This window comes from Canis lupus, chromosome 37 (genome assembly GCF_011100685.1).
Source record: "Canis lupus familiaris isolate Mischka breed German Shepherd chromosome 37, alternate assembly UU_Cfam_GSD_1.0, whole genome shotgun sequence".
Taxonomy (NCBI): domain Eukaryota; kingdom Metazoa; phylum Chordata; class Mammalia; order Carnivora; family Canidae; genus Canis; species Canis lupus.
The window spans coordinates 24,324,129-24,342,159 of NC_049258.1; the positions used below are offsets into that span (position 1 = coordinate 24,324,129).

At 44.7% G+C, this 18,031-nt stretch overlaps 1 long non-coding RNA gene across 2 annotated transcripts; it reads right to left on the minus strand.

The window, feature by feature from the left end:
* Nucleotides 1-1,177: 1,177 nt before the first annotated feature.
* LOC111094447 lies at nt 1,178-15,486 on the minus strand. Of its 2 annotated transcripts, none has more exons than XR_005384989.1 (3): nt 15,426-15,486; nt 12,347-12,514; nt 1,178-2,540 (listed from the first exon to the last, which is right to left on the minus strand). It is a non-coding gene; the product is annotated as an uncharacterized LOC111094447 (long non-coding RNA). The 2 variants fall into 2 exon arrangements; XR_005384988.1 differs by lacking the exon at nt 1,178-2,540 and adding an exon at nt 11,734-11,971.
* Between the last annotated feature and the right edge of the window lie 2,545 nt (nt 15,487-18,031).

The following is an 18,031-nucleotide window of genomic DNA, read 5'->3' on the forward strand; positions in this document are numbered from 1 at the left end:
TACACCACACACAGAGCACATGCCACATATCACGTACATGCTATGCATGCTGCACACACACCACAAATAGATCTATGTTCACTGCTCTATGGTCTGCGTCCACTCCAGTACCCCTGCCGCCACATGGCCTTGCCTCCTCCGTCTTCATTCTCATCTGCAGAGGACAGTTTTGCAGGTTGCAGATGTAAAACTCAGGGACAAGAAAAAGGCAACCAGGATGCCGATGAATATGTAATAGAAATCTCCCCCAACCTACCCTTTCAAACATGGAAAAGCTATTTGTTTTTCATAGTTGACTTAGCTACTTCATCAGCCGTCAGGGTCTTAGAGGCATCTTGACTCACTTTCATCTTTTAATTATTTGTACTTATTTTAGCATCTGGGCACATTCTGCAGTTTTATGTTGCTTACGCCGTGCAAAACACTGAGAACGTGCATGTGCAGGTCAAGAATCTCACTGGGAACGCTCAGAGGGGACAGCAGCCCCTGGCCTCCGATCTCCCCATCTGAGAGACGGAGCTCACCTACCCAGGGTTTCTCTCTCAGTCTCTTGTTTGCTTCCTTTGTTTCGCCTATTTGCAGATGTATACATTCACACTTCTGTTCCGTTTTTTTATTATCTAGCTGGACTGCAAGACCCCACGGGAAGGCGCCTGTTGAACCACTGCAACCCTGGCTCTGGCAAAACATGTGGCACATAATAGATGCTCAACAAATGCTTCTCGGATGTTGATTCATGAAGCAGCTGGAACAAAATGCAAGACATTACATCTTCTGACAGAATTAACAACCCCCGAGCTTCAGCTGTTCTCTCACTCACAGACTGAGAAAATTAAAACAGGCTGAAAAACATCCAAGTTAGGAGGGCCGTGAGGTCCTGGGACAAGTTGAAATAGAAGGAAAAGCCCTGAAGCAAGAGCCAGGAAGTCTGAGTTCAAATACCAGCTGTTTCTTTATTGGGATATGACCTTGGGCAAGTGGCTCATTCTCTCTGTCCCTATTTCCTATAAAAAGAGGATATTATTCTTGATCAGTATTTCTTTCAAGGTTTCAGGACTTCATATTTTTTTTACAGCAGGGTAAACTAGCATCCCATTAGCACACAACACCTCCTAAGTTCAAATGTATGATATTTACTTGATACTTTTACATCAACAATGGGGCTGATGAGGCTGTTTCGGTGAATACAAAAATATCAGATCCGGAGCTATGGAGAAAAAGCTGAGAACTTATGCTGAATTTAATTACACCATCTCAAAATTCAGATTCACACAGATAAATGGTTTTAAAATGGTTACTCCTCAGATAACCATGTCCGATTTCCAAGCATGTGCCTAAGCGAGTAACCTGGTAAGGCAGGTAGCTGGTAGGAAACATTTCTCAGAGTCCCTCACAATTAAATGTGGCCACGTGACACATTTCCAGCCAATAACATGGGAGTGGAAAGATGTGCACAGCCCCTCTAAGAACCTCTGACACACGATTCTCCACGTTCTTTGCTCCTCTGCTGGCTTGATGAAGAGGGATGCAGAAAACCTGGAATTTGGAGGTGAGAGATGGTGGAGCCACAAGATGGAAGGAGCCTGGGTCCCCACACCTCCGCTTGAAGGAAAGCCAGCCAGCATTCAGAAACACCCATTTTAGGCTTCATTCTTCTAGTGTACTTGATCCATTATGTAATTTTTTTAGAGCAACTAGCACTACCTTAATTACCTGGCCAACACAAGTTAACTTTTGAGGGCTTTTAAATGCACATCTGAAAATGTGTTCTATGATGCATGTTGTCTTAATTGGAGCTTTTGAAATAGTTTATATGGTTTTCAGAATGAAATGTGAATAAAATAAATGTTTGTGATATCCCTGAAGCTCCTTTATGAGGCCCAAGTCTTTATAAAATATATATGAAAACCCCACATAGTCTGGGCCAGGACTAGATCCTTTCAAAGATCCTTTCTGGAGCCAACATATTATTCTTGAGTTGTATTGGTCTTTATAAAGAGGAAATAAACTCCTTTTGCCTCTGAAATAAAACAGCATCTAAGAAACTCCATGGGACAGTCATGGTATTTGTTGCATATTTAGGGAGGGATGGTCCTTCTTTAGAGAACGTTGGTTCTAGGATCTTATTTCTTTTAGATGTAGTAACAACCATTCTAAAAATGGCTTGAACTCTGTCAAGCAATGACATAAGTTATCTGGAAGGTCCTTCAAAGTAAAGTCAAAATTAGAATGACTTTTTCATGGGTTCTATTTATATGCAAACACATTAATAAATAACACTTTGATAATCTCACAATTACTAACCAGAACAAAAATAAGCAAGGCCTTTTTCTCCTGCTGTGGTCTTTCTTCAGGAACCATGATGCTCAGAAGCTGTGGAATGACCACAATGACTTCTGCAATGTGCAGTCACAGTAGCAAATAGATGCCAGGCCCGGCACAGATCAGAAATTCCTCAAGCCACAAGGACACCCGGGCTTCACCTGCAGGCAGGACTACCCCCAGGAACTTTTTCTCTCTCCTCATAGGAGGGCCAGTGTCTAGAAGAGACAAAGAGAGACTAGCAATGTGGACAACATTGACATTTCTCAGGTTTTAAGTTTATCTTAACTTAGTAGTGTTCACCTCTGGGGACAGGAGTATGCTGCCAATCTTCAGGGAGTTTAAAACCTAAAAGAGCTGGGCAGCCGGGTGGCTCAGCGGTTTAGCACCACCTTCAGTCCAGGGTATGATCCTGGAGACCCGGGATCAAGTCCATGTCAGGCTCCCGGCATGGAAGCCTGCTTCTCCTGCTGCCTGTGTCTCTGCCTCTCTCTCTCTATCTTTCTCTCTCTCTCTGTTTCATGAATAAATAAATAAAATCTAAAAAAAAAAAAAAAAAAAAGACCTAAAAGAGTCAAATATCATCACTGCCTGCCAAGCTTGAGAGCCTTGAAGAGAGGTATTAGCCTAAAGCATAAGAAAGAAATTCAGAGACACTTTGGATTAGGCATCCCTGAGTTTGAATCCAGTACTTCACATGCCACTGTGTGACCTTAGGGAAGTTATGTAACCACCCCGAGCCAGCCAGCAGCTTCTAGTGTGAAAATGGCAACTAGAGAGTAGCTCAGGGTCCGACCTGGTCCAGCCCTGAGAACTCATGCCCAGTTGCAGGCCTCTAACCCCTACCCAGTTTCATTTTGCCTCATGGTTCTGAAGCACCCTGCTAAGTGCTGAACCTTCCAGAAGGAAAGGATGCTCTGTCCCTGCAGGCCAGAGACCCAGAAGCCACTGAGTCCTTGCCCAAGTAATGTGGTAGAAGGGGAGGCGTTGTTTTCCTTTCTTTCTTTTTCTTTTTGTTTTTCTTTTGCAAAACACTTGAGAAGCTTGGGGAAAAGAATCTTTGTGAGCCCCTGCAAAGATGTAACTCTAGACGGCCTCCCAGCTGGGCCAGGCCTGCCAAGTGTCAAGCTGGAGACCACAAAGAGAAGGAGGGTTTCCGCACAAAGGAGGCATGGGTCTCTGGGAGTAGATGATCCAAGGGTGAACCAAAATAAACTTGTCATAGTCTGAATGCTGGGACAGGCAAAACTACCTCCTGGTACAGAAAGCCTCTCACGTCCTGGGCCAGACTAGAGATTGATGCTTGGAGAAAGAGTATAAAATGGCTCATATCCACTCTCCATTGCATGGATGTGGCCTTTGCCCAAATTCCAGAAGGCAATGCGGGATGGTTAGCAAGTTGATTTTTTGACTATCTGGCCTGCCTTATCCATCCTCTCTCATCATGCCTGGGTCCCAAGGTCTGACAATGGAAAAGTAACCTACTGCACTCACCTTCCAGAGGGATCATAACCCTCTTCTATTTCTATTCTATTTCTCAGAATAGTCCTCATACCAGACTCAGTTTCTTTTCTTCCCAGACTTACTTGACTCCACCTGCCCTTAAACCTCAGTTGCTTGCACAGTGGAGAGTCTCAGCTGCTACTACTGCACCACCTCATCTCCTAAAACTGCCAGCTCACTCAGCCTCCTCGCAGAACAGGAGCTGGGTTTCCATGTGGCCTCCAACACACCTGTTTCGGGGTGAGTGTTCTGGGGGTTACGGAGCCTCAACAGTTCCACTACCCAGGTCTGACCCAGCTGGATTCACCTTTTCCAGCAGCTGCCAAAAGGGTGAACTCTGAATAATGACAGGCAAACAATACCAAGGATCTAGCTGATAAATTCTTCCCACTACTCTCCAGAGCAGAGCCTCGAAAGGAGAGTTCCAAGATATTCCAAGATTATTCCTTACAATTGCTCCAGAGAGATTTCCCATGTGCCCAAATGACTTGCTGAGTGTCTTCTTGGAAGGCTGTGGCCAACTCTGTATGTACCACTGTGGATTTTTCTTTCCTTCCTTCTCTGCCTCCTCTTCTGTATCCCTCACTCTTGCTGCCCTCAGATTGCACTCTCCAAAAAAACTATTAGCATGTTGGCCTCCGGCTCTATGTGCTAAAGAATGTAGCCTAAAACAGCCCTCATTATCCTTACTCTCTCTCCAGCTGGAGGGATTAATTTAGGCAGGCCGCCCTCACCCCCACCCATTCACTCTTCTATTCCCTCCCTCTTCCAACCACTTACCTCCCAAAAGGAAGTAGTGTAGTATACCTCTCCAACTGTTATGCCAACGATTTATATTCATTTTTTTTCATTTCATGTATTTTTGGTTTTACACCTTGAGCTTACAGATTTAGGATGCCCTTGGTCAATTTATCAAAACTAAGATATAAATTCGTGTACAGGCACAGCTGGGTGCCTCAGTGGTTGAGTGTCTGCCTTTGGCTCAGGTCGTGATCACGGGGTCCTGGGATCAAGTCCCACATCAGGCTCCCTGTAGGGAGCCTGCTTTTCCCTCTGCCTCTCTCTCTCTCTCTGGGTCTCTCATGAATAAATAAATAAAATCTTTAAAAATAAATAAAAAAATAAACCCATGTACACGCCTTCCCTGGGATTTAGAAAGAAAGAAAATCCCATTCACACAGACTGTAAGCCAGATCTGCATTTGTGCAGCAAAGAAGACCCAGAGCAATGGTTTCTAGAGCCAGAGTTCACTCTGGAGTAGGGTGACTGAAGTCTGACCCCCAGAACACTGGTTGCATGGGATATTAAAAAGTAGAGGGTTCTATTCTCAAATACACTTAGTGCCTGAGGGTTAAAAAAAAAAAACTGAAATTGTTTTCCAGGCCCTGTAAGGTATCTGAGGGTTTACTATAGTATTTCGTGGTGTTCCTCTCCAAGAAATGAGCTTGTGGCATTTTCTTAATTTACTGGAACGCACCCTTTTCTCCCTGAGCATCTGGTAGGATTGATGCCACACGAAATACTCAGTTCTTGTGCTTACTAGTGTGACAGAAATTCTAGATGAACCAGCTCCTGGGAAGATGCCTCTCCACAGAATCTTTGGGTCCCTGCTGAAAAATACCACGGCTGTCTAGAGTCAGTCTTAATCTACTATCCTAAAACACTAATAAAAGCCGAGGTTAACTACCAAGAACTAATTCTAGGGGAAGCCTGCTTCCTTCTTCCTATTCACCATCCACAGAATGATTTGTACTCATGATTCACCCACTCCTTTTCCACATAAGGCTACAGCTACTCCTCCCACCCTGCTTATACCACTGTCAACCCGACTATTCAAAATCCCAACAGAAAGAATAAACCGAGGTACAACTCACCTTCCCAACCTGCACCCCCTTCCTCACTCCCCCCACCCTCACTCAACCACACCCCCACCCTCACTCACCCAAGGTGAGCAGTTACTGAAGGTTCAAAGCATCTGTCCTCCTCCCCACCCAGTAGTGCTCCAAGTCACTTCCTAGTTTGGGATTAATAAAGTGCAACTGGAAAGTTTGCTGCAGTAAGTCCTGGGGGTTAAAGCTGCCATCACTACATAAAATCTCGGAGTGAAGGCTTCAGTAAGCAAAGCAGGCTAAGGGCTCCTGTCCCCCTGGTAATAAGCAGCGGAAACGAGCTTCTGGAGGAAGCCAGTGTCCCACATAAATCCAACGTGTTAGCGGGTCCACCTGCTGCACAGCAGAGGCTGCAGGGAGGGGCAGCCTGGCGGGGCGAGGACGGAGAGCAGAGCTGGGAATGGTCTACAGAGACCATCTAAACCAGCTTCTTCATTTTGCACAGAGGGAGACAGAAGTGCGGAGAAATAAACTTGCTTTCCTGAGGCCACAGCATCCATCAACGTTGAGCTAGGAGTAGAACTCTGGATTAATCTTCCCAAAGCAAAATCCTGGGCCGCTCAGCCAAGCTATTTTGAATAAAGGCCCCTCTCTGGGCCTTGTAGACACTAATGTGTGTCTCCCACATTTGGGGGCAGAGGAGGGGAGATATCAGCAATGGAGTGAAAATTGGAAAGTGGAGGTTATTCTTAATATTCGGGCACAGCACTGAAATGGGAAAAATGATGCTAACGTTCTTAGGAGGAATTTTGAAATACATACAGATCATGTGCTAGATTCTCCCACCGAGACAGGGAACTAAACCTGATTTAACAGTTTAATTAGAGGGACTCACTGTTGGAATAGAGAATAAGGAAGAGTGGAGAAAAAATAAAATGAACTCTGAGCTAAATCCCTCCCTGGTCTAAGTGACAGGTCCCTCCCTTCAACCTGTAGCGCCCCCTCCTGGGTGGCAAAGGCTCCAACCTAAAGACCGAAGAGTGACTGTTTTGTGGCCTTTATATTTTAGTATCAATTCTCATTTAGCCATGCAGGGCTTGGGGCAGACGGCATCATGAGTACCACCCCAGCCCCAGCTAATGGGGAAGTTCTGCTGGGCCCCAAGGAGTCCCTGAGACTCCAGCACTCTGGAAACGCTGCCCTGCCTTCTGGCAGCTTCCCAAGGCCAGCCGCACAGACGCTGCTCGCCTGTTCATGAGCAAGCTGCGCGTGGACGGCTCCTGAGCCAGGGTAACTGAGAGCGCGCCGTGCAGGAGGTTCCAGGAGAATCCTTCTCAACGTCAGTTCTTATTTCCTGTCCTCCTGTGGGACTGGCATTCAGATGATCCTCTCATCTCCGGCTTTTGGAAAAATACAGCCCGGGGGGGTGGGGGGGAGCTCCCTGCCAATCCTGCATCCTCTCTGCTCAGTCCCCAGCCTGTGTGGACCATGAGACACACTGTGCCACTTTGAGAAAGCCCCACCGCTCAGGACCTCACATGCTCTGTGTGTGTGACAGAGGGATGCAAAGGGCATCTTTATCTGGTGTGCTCGCTAGCTCCAGGACTCAGGGACTCTACGACTTGATGGCCAGCAAAACAGGACAGACCAGCCCCCTCCAGAGTACTTCGTCAACTAAAACCTATGCACACGCTCAAACATATCAAACAGTCCCTCTTGGGCAGCCCGGGTGGCTCAGTGGTTTAGCCGCCTTCAGCCTAGGGTGTGATACTGGAGACCCAGGATCCAGTCCCACGTAGGGCTCCCTGCATGGAGCCTGCTTCTCCCTCTGCCCGTGTCTCTGCCTCTCTCTCTGTGTGTGTCTCTCATGAATAAATAAATAAAATCTTAAAAAAAAAAAAAAAAAAAAACAGTTCCTCTTGAGTATCTTTCTCTTCAACCCAACAAATGTGGCTCTGTAAAGCCCATGGACAAATGCCTATGAGGAGCCACCCACCATGTTATGGCACTTTGCCCCCCATGTCCCTGGTCCAGAAAAGGTCCAAAAGAACAAAGATCCCCCTGACCTCTCTGACCCTCTGCCAAATGCTTCTTTTCCAAGACTGTCTAAGAAAGGGAAGGATTGGACACATGGGACAGATTGAGGGGTATGCTAGAAGGCCATTCAGACAGGGCAGAGACTCAGCTGTCTCATCTTTTTCTAATAAGCAGGGGTAGGTGAGCTCAACCTTCATCTTTCCTCTCTAGGGCCCCCAAATTACACACACACACACACACACACACACACACACACACGCCCTCCTGAGCGCTCTCAGGCTCTCCTCCAGCCACACACTGGCAGGCCATCCTCTCTCAATCAAGCCCTCATCGGCAATCCTTGGGCCTTAGTTGTGCTATGGGGAAGGGAAGCTGGATGGGGCCGGAGGGAACATGATGTCTGTCCTCATCTGCAAGACCTGAGATCAAGTCTCCAGCCCGACCTAGGCACAGAAACAAAGAGAAAGAAGATTCAGATGTAGGGCTACGCTCCAGCTCCTAGGATCAAGATACTTCTTCCTAAGAGAGAAGCGCCCTCTGCAGATACTGGGGCAGAGTGGTGATCCAGGGAGAGAAAATCCAAAACTGTACAACAGTTTCTCAGCACACTTCCTGGAAGCCTTCTAGAACATACTGTGAATTCCTCTTGGGTAATCTCACAAAGGAGCCAAGTCGTCATGTACTACATACACCTCAGGTGTATCATCATCCCTTGGACCCAAGAGGCTGCCTGAGACCAATAATTAATATCCTCTGCAGGCCTGGAGACCTCTGGCTGGTTCCATTAGAGACATCTAGCGCCAGACCCTCTTCCAGCACAGAACATCTACACATGCTTACTACTAAGAGGAATAATCACAAACCAAAGTTTCTCGGCTGAAGACAACTGAAAAACTGCCTAGAATATCTCTTAGGGCACCCCAACAAGAGCCATGATTAAAGATCCCCAGGAAGTTGACTTACAGTCATTTTGAGATGCCTAAGAGATCGGTAACTCAGGCTCATTAACCTTGGAGGAAACTCTCCAAAATGCTTACACAAAACCTGTACACTTCTACCACCACCAAAACACACTTTCTGACAGCCTCCACAACTTTCCTTGGCTCCCTAGTGCCCAGAGTTAATCCCAAGCTCCTGGCACTTTACTGAAAGCCCTTCAGGACCTGTACTCAGTCTACAATCCTAAACCGAGTTCTCTTTGACCCTGTTCATGTACTCTGTGCTGGAGCCACACCAGTCTGGTCATTAGTCCCCCAAAACACTCTATACTTGGGCCCATGCTGTTCTCCTCACCTGCTACACCCGCAGCAGCATGACTGCCACCCCACTGCCCTGTTCCTTTCTAAGCAGTCAGCCAAATTACCTGTGTTCCATAAAGCATTCTAGTCGGTCTGAATTCACAACTTCTACTTTGTATTTCCATGGAGGAAACACAAACTTAGAGAGTGATCCTGGCAGAGGCTCATTCATCAATTCCTTCATAAACATCTACAGAGCCTCTAGAGTATGCCAAGCCCCCAGCACTTTGCTAAGAACTGTCACTCAACAAAACTGAGTAAGACACAGTTGGACCTTTGGGCTGCTCATGGTCTAACAGGACAGTCAATGGAAAGAACACAACTGGTCGTATAAAATAATGACTGCTCTGGGGGATGTGCAAATACTGTTCTGGGGAAGAACAGACACTGGGACAGCTGATGCACATGCTCAAATAAATAAAATTCATTCAGACCCATGTGCCACTGAAGAAAAAGCAAGGAACGTAAGAAAGGGTCTTGGGAATTATGTGTGGAAGGAACCACACTAGTTAGATAAACCCAAAAGAAATGGTGACTCAGCTCCTTCAGGGAGGTCTTGGGGGTGCTCGTGACATCTCCATTAATGAAGCCTTCCCAGATGAACTTGGCTAGGGCTTCCTCAGGGTATAGGGGGAAATCATCAGTGTAAATTAAAAACCTACTTCCGCAAATTCAACTCAACTCAATTACATTCCACAAACATTTCCAGGGCCCTATGAAGAGGGCCTGTGAAGTCATTCCTGTGTGAAACCAACCTCAAACCTTGAAGACAGGCCTCAATACCAGAAAGCCATAGTTATTCCCAGGCGGACTAGGAATCCCGTTCCTAGAAACTTCTTTATCCCACTGCATGAGCCTTTCTGATTCTCAGTTTCCCCCACAACAGTCAGAGACTGTCAACTCTGAGAAGGCGGGGACTGCATTGGTCTGATTCATTGGTTTTTAGGTTTTCTGCCCTGGAACTCTAAGTTTAAATGAACTCTAACTTGGAAGCATGAGTGAGTAAAACAGAACAAAGAGAGCTTGTACCAGGGTCCTGGTATAAGTGTTCTGGTAACGAATCGCCACAAATTTAGTAGTTTACAACAACATAAATGTAGTGTTTTACAGGTCCCAAAGGTAGAAGTCCAACACGGATCTCCCCAGGCTCAGATCAAGGTATCGAAGGCCCTGTGCTGCTTCCTGGAGGCTCTAGGGGAGAATCCTTTTCCTTGCCTTTTCCAGCTTCCACAGGCGATGCATGCAGTCCCCTTTCTCTGTCTGCATAGCCAGCAACATTGCAGCTCTTCATCATCTCCTCCATAGGCACCTATTCCTCTCCAACTCTCCTCTTATGCCTCTCTCTTCCACTTTTAAGGACACTTATGATTACACTGGGCCCACTCGGATAATCCAGGTTAATCTCCCTTTTTTAAGGTCAGCTGATTAACAACCCTAATTCCATCTACAACTTTAATTCCCCTTTGCCATGTAATACAAACTATCCGCAGGTTCCAGAGGTCTGGCAGGGGCATCTACAGGGTGGGGGAGGGTGCATTAGTCTCCCTATCAGGGAGGCCAATCCACCCCCAGCTGAGAGCACAGATTATAAAACAATTGGGATTCCCATTATGACAGATACATCCGCTGTGTGTGGCCTCTGCAGGGGTCAAACCTGGCTCTTTCACCCGCCATGCAAAGCAACACTCACTACCAGCTGCCGCTGCTGTCACACCTCATGTCACATCCTTTACCTTGAAGGCCAGCTTCCCAGGAGTATAGGGAGATATGGGCAGAAGAACCCAGAAGGGACTGAAATGGAGATCTGTGATAAAATTACACCTGCAGAGAAGAAAGGTCTGTGGGAAAAATCACATTTCAGAAGGGACCTCTTCAGCCCTAAGATTGCTTTCTTATAACACCAGGCTGTTTGAAGGCAGGATTAGTGTTGTCTTCTTTTCTGGGTTTCTTTTCTTTCTCTGGCCATGGCATCATGCTTGTTTCAGAGCAGGCAGGCCAGAGTCATCACAGAACTGACATCTTCGGGAGCAGCCCTCAATAGATGACAGATCAGAGTTAGTGGATAAGCAGGCCCACTTGTTTGCCTTCCTTTGTCTACAATCTAAAGGCAGGGTCTACACCGTCATCCATCCCCATGAATTTGATTGGGCCCAGTTGCCTGCAGGAGTAACCTACTGACTAACACAGCTAGGTGACCAACCCTGTCCCAGTTTTCCTGAGACCCTCCCTGTTTAGCATTGGAAGTCCCATTTCCCAAGGGAACCCCTCAGTCCTGGGCAAACAGGATGGTTGGTCAACTGAAACCCAACACAGCTTTCTTCTTTGCCTTCCCCACTTCATTTTCACACTCCCCCCTGGTGTTTCCTGGCATCACTTCCCAAATAAAGGACTTGTGCTTAAATCCTTACCTCAGGCTCTGCCTCTGGGAACAGCCAAGCCAAGGCCCATGGTCTAACTGGCAGGGCTTGTGCATTATGGTCACACGTGTCACGCTCCCCCACACCCCCGGGGGCGCCATTCACACAGACTGTGATAAGAACGAGCTCCAATGCAGAGTGCATTGGTGGCCCTGACAACAGCTGGTGTCTCTGGCTGGGCCCCCTGTCAGGTCGTTCTAGGATGAAATTCTCTTTTCCCCACCTCCCACCACATGGGAAAGAAGAGGCGCACATTACCACAGAAAATCTTCCCATAAAGACAGAGCAGTTTTAATCCTCCCCTGCCCTTATGCTCCTCACCCCAGCCCTGCCCTGCCCTTTTCCAGATGTTCCCATTTAGTCATGGTGGGAGCCGAGCTGCGGACGAACAGCATGACTGGGCCTGAACACCCTTCACAACCGATTGAGCTGTGGCAGCTGGGCTTGCCCCCAGATGGGGAGAGCTCTGTGCAGACGGTGATTATGCCGGGGAAACAGAGAGCCTCGGGGACCAGCAGCCATGGCCAGTGCCTCCGCCATTCCCACTCCACTTCAATTAGCAGCCCTGAAAATGAGAAAGGGCTCTTGGAGCTCTGACATGCCTCCCACAGACACTGGTTTGGCCTCACCTGGGGAGACAGCCTGCCCCCGGGGATGGAAGGCAACTCTAGCAGTGGACATCTGGATACCCCTAATGAGGCCAGCCCGGGATGGGAGCTCAGCTAATTGCTCAAATAGGCCGTGATGTCTGGATTCCAGCTGCCACGTCTGGCAGCACCATTCGGATGTCTTGAGTTTACTGTGAGGTTGGGACTGAGAGACCCTTAGGAATGGGGAATGTCAGCCGGGGCTCATGCTGAAGCAATTAAGGCGACATTTGTTGTAGGTGAAGAATGGTGGGACAGTAAAATAAAAATATCACAGCTTGCTGACATCTTACCAGGAAATCCATAGTCCCCAGCCAAAATGGGCCATTCCAGAAACACAGAGCATGTGGTGTGTGATTAAAGAGGAAGGAAGGGAAGACTAGGAAATGTGCTGGGTCCCGAATTGGGACCCTGGGTCCTCCAGATGAGAATTGGCAGGATCATTCCTCATCTCACGCCACCTGAAAAACAAGGACTCCACTTATCCACCCTGCATCCAGACCAGATTATCCTGAAGTTCATGAAGGTGAAGCAGGGCCCTCGCTTACACAGGTCAATTTCAAGGGCCTGGAAACAGTCCTAGAGATTGTTTATGTGGTAGACTTTCCTTTTTCTTTTTCTTTAGAGCAAAATTTGCAAAAGAAGGGTATATGAATTATAATCAATTAAGAGCATTGTTTCTTTCCATTCTGACTTCCCCACACCTACACATCCTCTAATGTTAGGTGGTGTTGGTATTGGGGGGATTTTTTTTTTATTTAAGTCCAATTAGCCTACATATATTACATTATTAATTTCAGATATAGTTTTCAAAAATTCATCAGTTGCGTGTAATACCCAGTGCTCATCATATCATGTGCCCTCCTTCATGCCCATCACCCCATTCCCCCCACCCACCTCCCCTTCAGCAACCCTCAGTCTGTTTCCCAGAGTTAAGAGTCATGGTTTATCTCCTTCTCTGATTTTTTCCCCATTCAGTTTTCCCTCCCTTCCCCTATGATCCTCTGTACTATTTCTTATATTCACATATGAGTGAAACCATATGATAATTGTCTTTCTATGATTGACTTATTTCACTTAGCATAAAACCTTCCAGTTCCAACCACATCGATGTAAACGGTAGGTATTCATCCTTCCTGATGGCTGAGTAATATTCCGTTGTGTATACATGTACCACATCTTCTTTATCCATTCATCTGTCTATGGACAGCTTGGCTCCTTCCACAGTTTGGCTACTGTGCACATTGCTGCTCTGAACATTGAGGTGCAGTTGCCCCTTTGTTTCACTACACCTGTACCTTTGCAGTAAATACCCAGTAGTGTAATTGCTGGGCCATAGGGTAGCTCTATTTTTAACTTCTTGAGGAACCTCCATACTGTTTTCCAGAGTGGTTGTATCAGCTTGCATTCCCACCAACAGTGTAAAAGAGTTGAATTTAGGGTACATTTAGTTTGGGTTTTGTGGGATATTTTTATGTGGTTCACAGTTTCTCCTTTTCTTAGTTCCAGCTGTCCCACTGTAGGAATGGCTTCCAGAAACACTCCTATATACGCACTCTACTGACTCATCCAGTGTCATGGCATAAAGGTGCCAGGCCGGAGAGCCTATGATGACATAAATGTATCCCTATGGCCTTAGAATTAGAAGTATTTGTATAATTTAGAAAAATTCAAGTTTGAAATATAAGAAGCCAGAGCTAGGCTGTGGAAAATTATTCTGGCATCAAAAGCATAGAATTATAAGTGGAAGATCCAGTTCTTATCAGTTTCTAGATGAAAAAGAAGTGTTCTTTTACCAGGAGTACACTTGATAACTTTACCTTTAAAACCATAAACATCTTATATAATAAAAATTAGTTTTCATAGATTCCTACAAGAAATCAAGAGATTACTCTGACACCAATAAGTGAATTGTACCAAAAAATTTTTGATGGTTCCAAAAGCTGCAATTCATTAATAGAGATATATTTGAAATAGGAGTAACAGACTGTTGGATTGGTAGGTAGTTCAATTTTAAAAGAGAAGAAAGTTATATAAATATATTGGAAAAAAGAGTTTAATCTCTTGCTAGCTGTCTTGGCACTAAAAACATAACAAAACTCACAAGATGATACTACAAAAAACACTATGAAAGGGAAATTGGTTGATGAGCACAATTAATTCAAGAGGCATTTAAAATTAGTCGCTGCTCAAGAAAGCTTGATCAACACCAAAAACAACAAAACAAGAATACGATTAAAAAATGGGCAAAGGAGTTGAATAACATCTCCAAAAAAAAAAAAAAAAAAGATAATACAGATGGCCAATAAGCACATGAAAAGATGCTCAACACTGCTCATCATTAGGGAAATACAAATCCAAACCACATTGAGATACCACCTCATACCCAGAGGATGGCTACTGTCAAATAAATTAACTAATTAATTAATTAATTAATTAATAACAAGTATCAGCAAGGATGTGGAAAAATTGGAAACACAAAGTGGTATAGCTGCTGTGAAAAACTTCAAGTTACAAATGGTGGTCTCTCAAAAAATTTAAAATAAATTAACATAAAAATAAATAAATAAATTAACATATTACCCAGCAATTCCACTCCTGGGTATATGCACAAAAAACTGAAAGCAAGAAAAAAAAAAAACAAAAAACTGAAAGCAGGATCTTAAAGAGATATTTGTCCTCCCATGTTCATCACAATAGCCAATGGGTAGAAACAACCCAACTGTACATCAGTGGATGAATGGGTGAACAAAATATGGTTTATATGTACAGTAGAATATTATTCGGCCTTAAAGAAGAAGGAAATTCTGACACATGCTACAGCATGGATGAACCTTGAAGATATTATGTTAAGTGAAATAAGCTAGTCACGAAAAGACAAAGCCTATATGATTTCACTTACACGAGGTACTGAAGAGAGATTCATAGAGATAGGAGGTAGACTAGTGGCTTCCAGGAGCCAGGAGAGGGGGAAATGGATTCAAAGTTTCAGTTTTTCAAAGCTGGAAAATATTCTGAAATTGGTTGCACAATAAGATCATTGCACTTAATGCTATTGAATGGTACACTTAAAAATGGTTAAGATGGTAAGTTTCATGTTATATGTATTTTACCACCAGTAGAATTTTTAAATCTCAACAAAGAAAGAAAATTTGAAATGCCTTAAATCTTATAGCTCATACATGACAGAGAAGTTATTGAGGTGTTCCCAAATTCAGGATTAGAAAACCCTGAAAATTACATGACTTCACCAATAACAAGTTCTAAAACAGAGAGAAAATGTACAAATGACCAATAATTAAAAAGCTAATTATAATCGACTTTATAAAAAAAACTAAATTATCTTTGTATTCTCACTGTAGAAAATATTACCATGGGGTTTTGGGTGGCTCAGTCGGTTAAGTGTCCAACTCTTGATCTCAGCTCAGGTCTTGATCTCAAGGTGGTGAGTTCAAGCCCTGTGTTGGGCTCCATGCTGGACATGGAACCTACTTTAAATAAAATAAAGAAAATATTACCAAATTGTGACATATTAAAAGAAAATAATGAAAAGGTATGCATCCAACAATGTAGAAAAAAAGGATCATAGGGGTAAGTATGTTAATAAAGTCATAAATGTTATTTTCTGGATACCATGGTACTCGTGGTGTTCTGTAAGCATTTTTGAATTTATAATGAGTTGTGATTCTTTTTCTCATTCTAGATAAATGTTCACTTGTGTGGAATTGTATCACTCTTCCCAAAGCATGCCCCTCACTTGGTGTACAAGCATAAGTCCCCACTGAACCTGTACATGCCCTGCCTTATGCCCATCCCTCATCACAGCAGATTCTTGAGGAAACCTGAGCTTTGGCCTATATTTCTACCTGCCAGAAATGAGGTCAAAGGAACCACATGACTCTGTCACTTTGTCTACATGATCTTGAATTTGTCCTGTCACAACTTGAGCCTCAGTTCTCTATCTTAAAATGAGGAGAAAGTCCTTGGCATTCCCTACTTCCCAAAGTGAGACTGGGATCCACAGGAAATCACCATAAAACCAAAAACACCCTAGAAACAGTCGTGAGAGAAAGAAAAGAAAAAAAAAAAAAAAAACAGTGTTTCTCAAAATATATACCTTATTTTACCTGAATTTTTCCAAGGTACCTTGTCCTACTAGACCTCCATCTGTATTTGGGAGTGAGGGTTGCATGAGTTGGCAAAGGCCACCAGAGAAAAACTGAATATAAGGAAAATGTGAAAGAAGCCTAGGCTTACTGGAATCCATTGAACAGAGATACCCATTTTGGGATCTATGACAGGGAAGACACTTGGGGGAGGTTGGTAACCTCCGGAGCTGGAGAGGCATCCAAAGAAAATCTAATTATGAGTAATTCAGCTGAAACACACCTCTCCAAGATCCTTCTTTTAATAAGTTAAAGGAGTAGAGCATAGACCCAGTAAATAGTTTCAGGGCTCCAGTATAATATAAGACAATGAATGACTCTCAGGATAAAAGGAAAAAAGTAGAGGGAAATTCATTCCTTCAAACTGTGAGATTGAATATAGGAAATCAGGCTCCCTGCAAGGAGCATGCTTCTCCCTTTCTCCCTCTGCCTATGTCTCTGCCTCTTTCTCTCTCTGTCTCTCATAAATAAATAAATAAATCTTAAAAAAAAAAAAAAAAAGAATGATTCTAGATTTCAGGCTTAGGCAGCTAGATTGAAGGCAATGCTATTTATTGAGATCAAGAACGTTGATAGAGAAACAGGGTGGGGAGGACAATGAGTTCCTTTCTGTACAAGTTAAAGTTGAGAAATTTATAAGTATTCAGATAGAAAAGCCAGGTAGGCTGTCAGTTATATAAATCTGGATCTCAGAGAAAAAGTCTAGTTTCTTTTTTTTTTTTTTAAAGATTTTATTTATTTATTCATGATAGCCACACAGAGAGAGACAGAGAGGCAGAGACACAGGCAGAGGGAGAAGCAGGCTCCATGCAGGGAGCCCGACGTGGGATTCGATCCCGGGTCTCCAGGATCGCGCCCCGGGCCAAAGGCAGGCGCCAAACCGCTGTGCCACCCAGGGATCCCAAAAGTCTAGTTTCAAATTATAAATTTGGGAGTTAGAATAATGATGGCATTTAAATCCACGAGAATGGATTAGATCATCTGAGAGAGGACAATGGAAGGGAGTAAGGGGAAAAGAAACTAGGATGAAGGAACCCAAGCATTTAGATGCAAAGTGAAGAAGCCAAGAAAGCAGAAGTGGCTAGAGAGGCAGGAGAGGAACCAGGAGAGAGTGTGTCATCTTGGAATCTAGAAGAAAATGATTAAAAAGGAAGAAAGTGCTCCGCTATGCCAAATGCTGTTGAGATATAAATCTAATCGACTGCTTTCTGTTATCAGATGACTTATGTGAATTCTGTCCAACAATACCATCTAACCTTCTGGTCGAGGTCAAAGGAAGTTCTCCAAGTATTGGCAGGGAAGTTGGTCAGGAAGGTTTTTCTGACTCCAACTGAGTAGGATGTCACAGAGCTGTCCAGAGAGTGGACAGACGCCGATGCATCGATCCTTGGGGAGTCCAGTCAAGTTGTAGCAAAGACAGATCTGCCTTGGAGTAGCTCTCAGTATCAGATCGGAGGGCCAGGAAAGTACATCAAAGAACCCAACGTCCATCATCAGCTGGTCTCAAGCAGAGAAGGTCCCCTCAGATCATTGATTAGAGCAGTGAGCAAAAAAATCAGTGGACTCGGACTTTCGTATTCTCTTCCTGCTGCCTCAGGAGACCGACACCAGTCACGTCCCCCATTCCCAATGGCCAGAAGGGTAGGCTCGAGCCAGGTGGCACCAACTCACAGCAGCTCAGAATGCAGATTGTGTGCACCTCATCCCAACTCCTGTTTCATGTGGGTAGCTTGAAATCAGCTATGGTGGGAGTATTTACCCCACAGAAGTCAGCAAACATTCCTAATTAGGGCTTTCCCCAACATTCCCGGA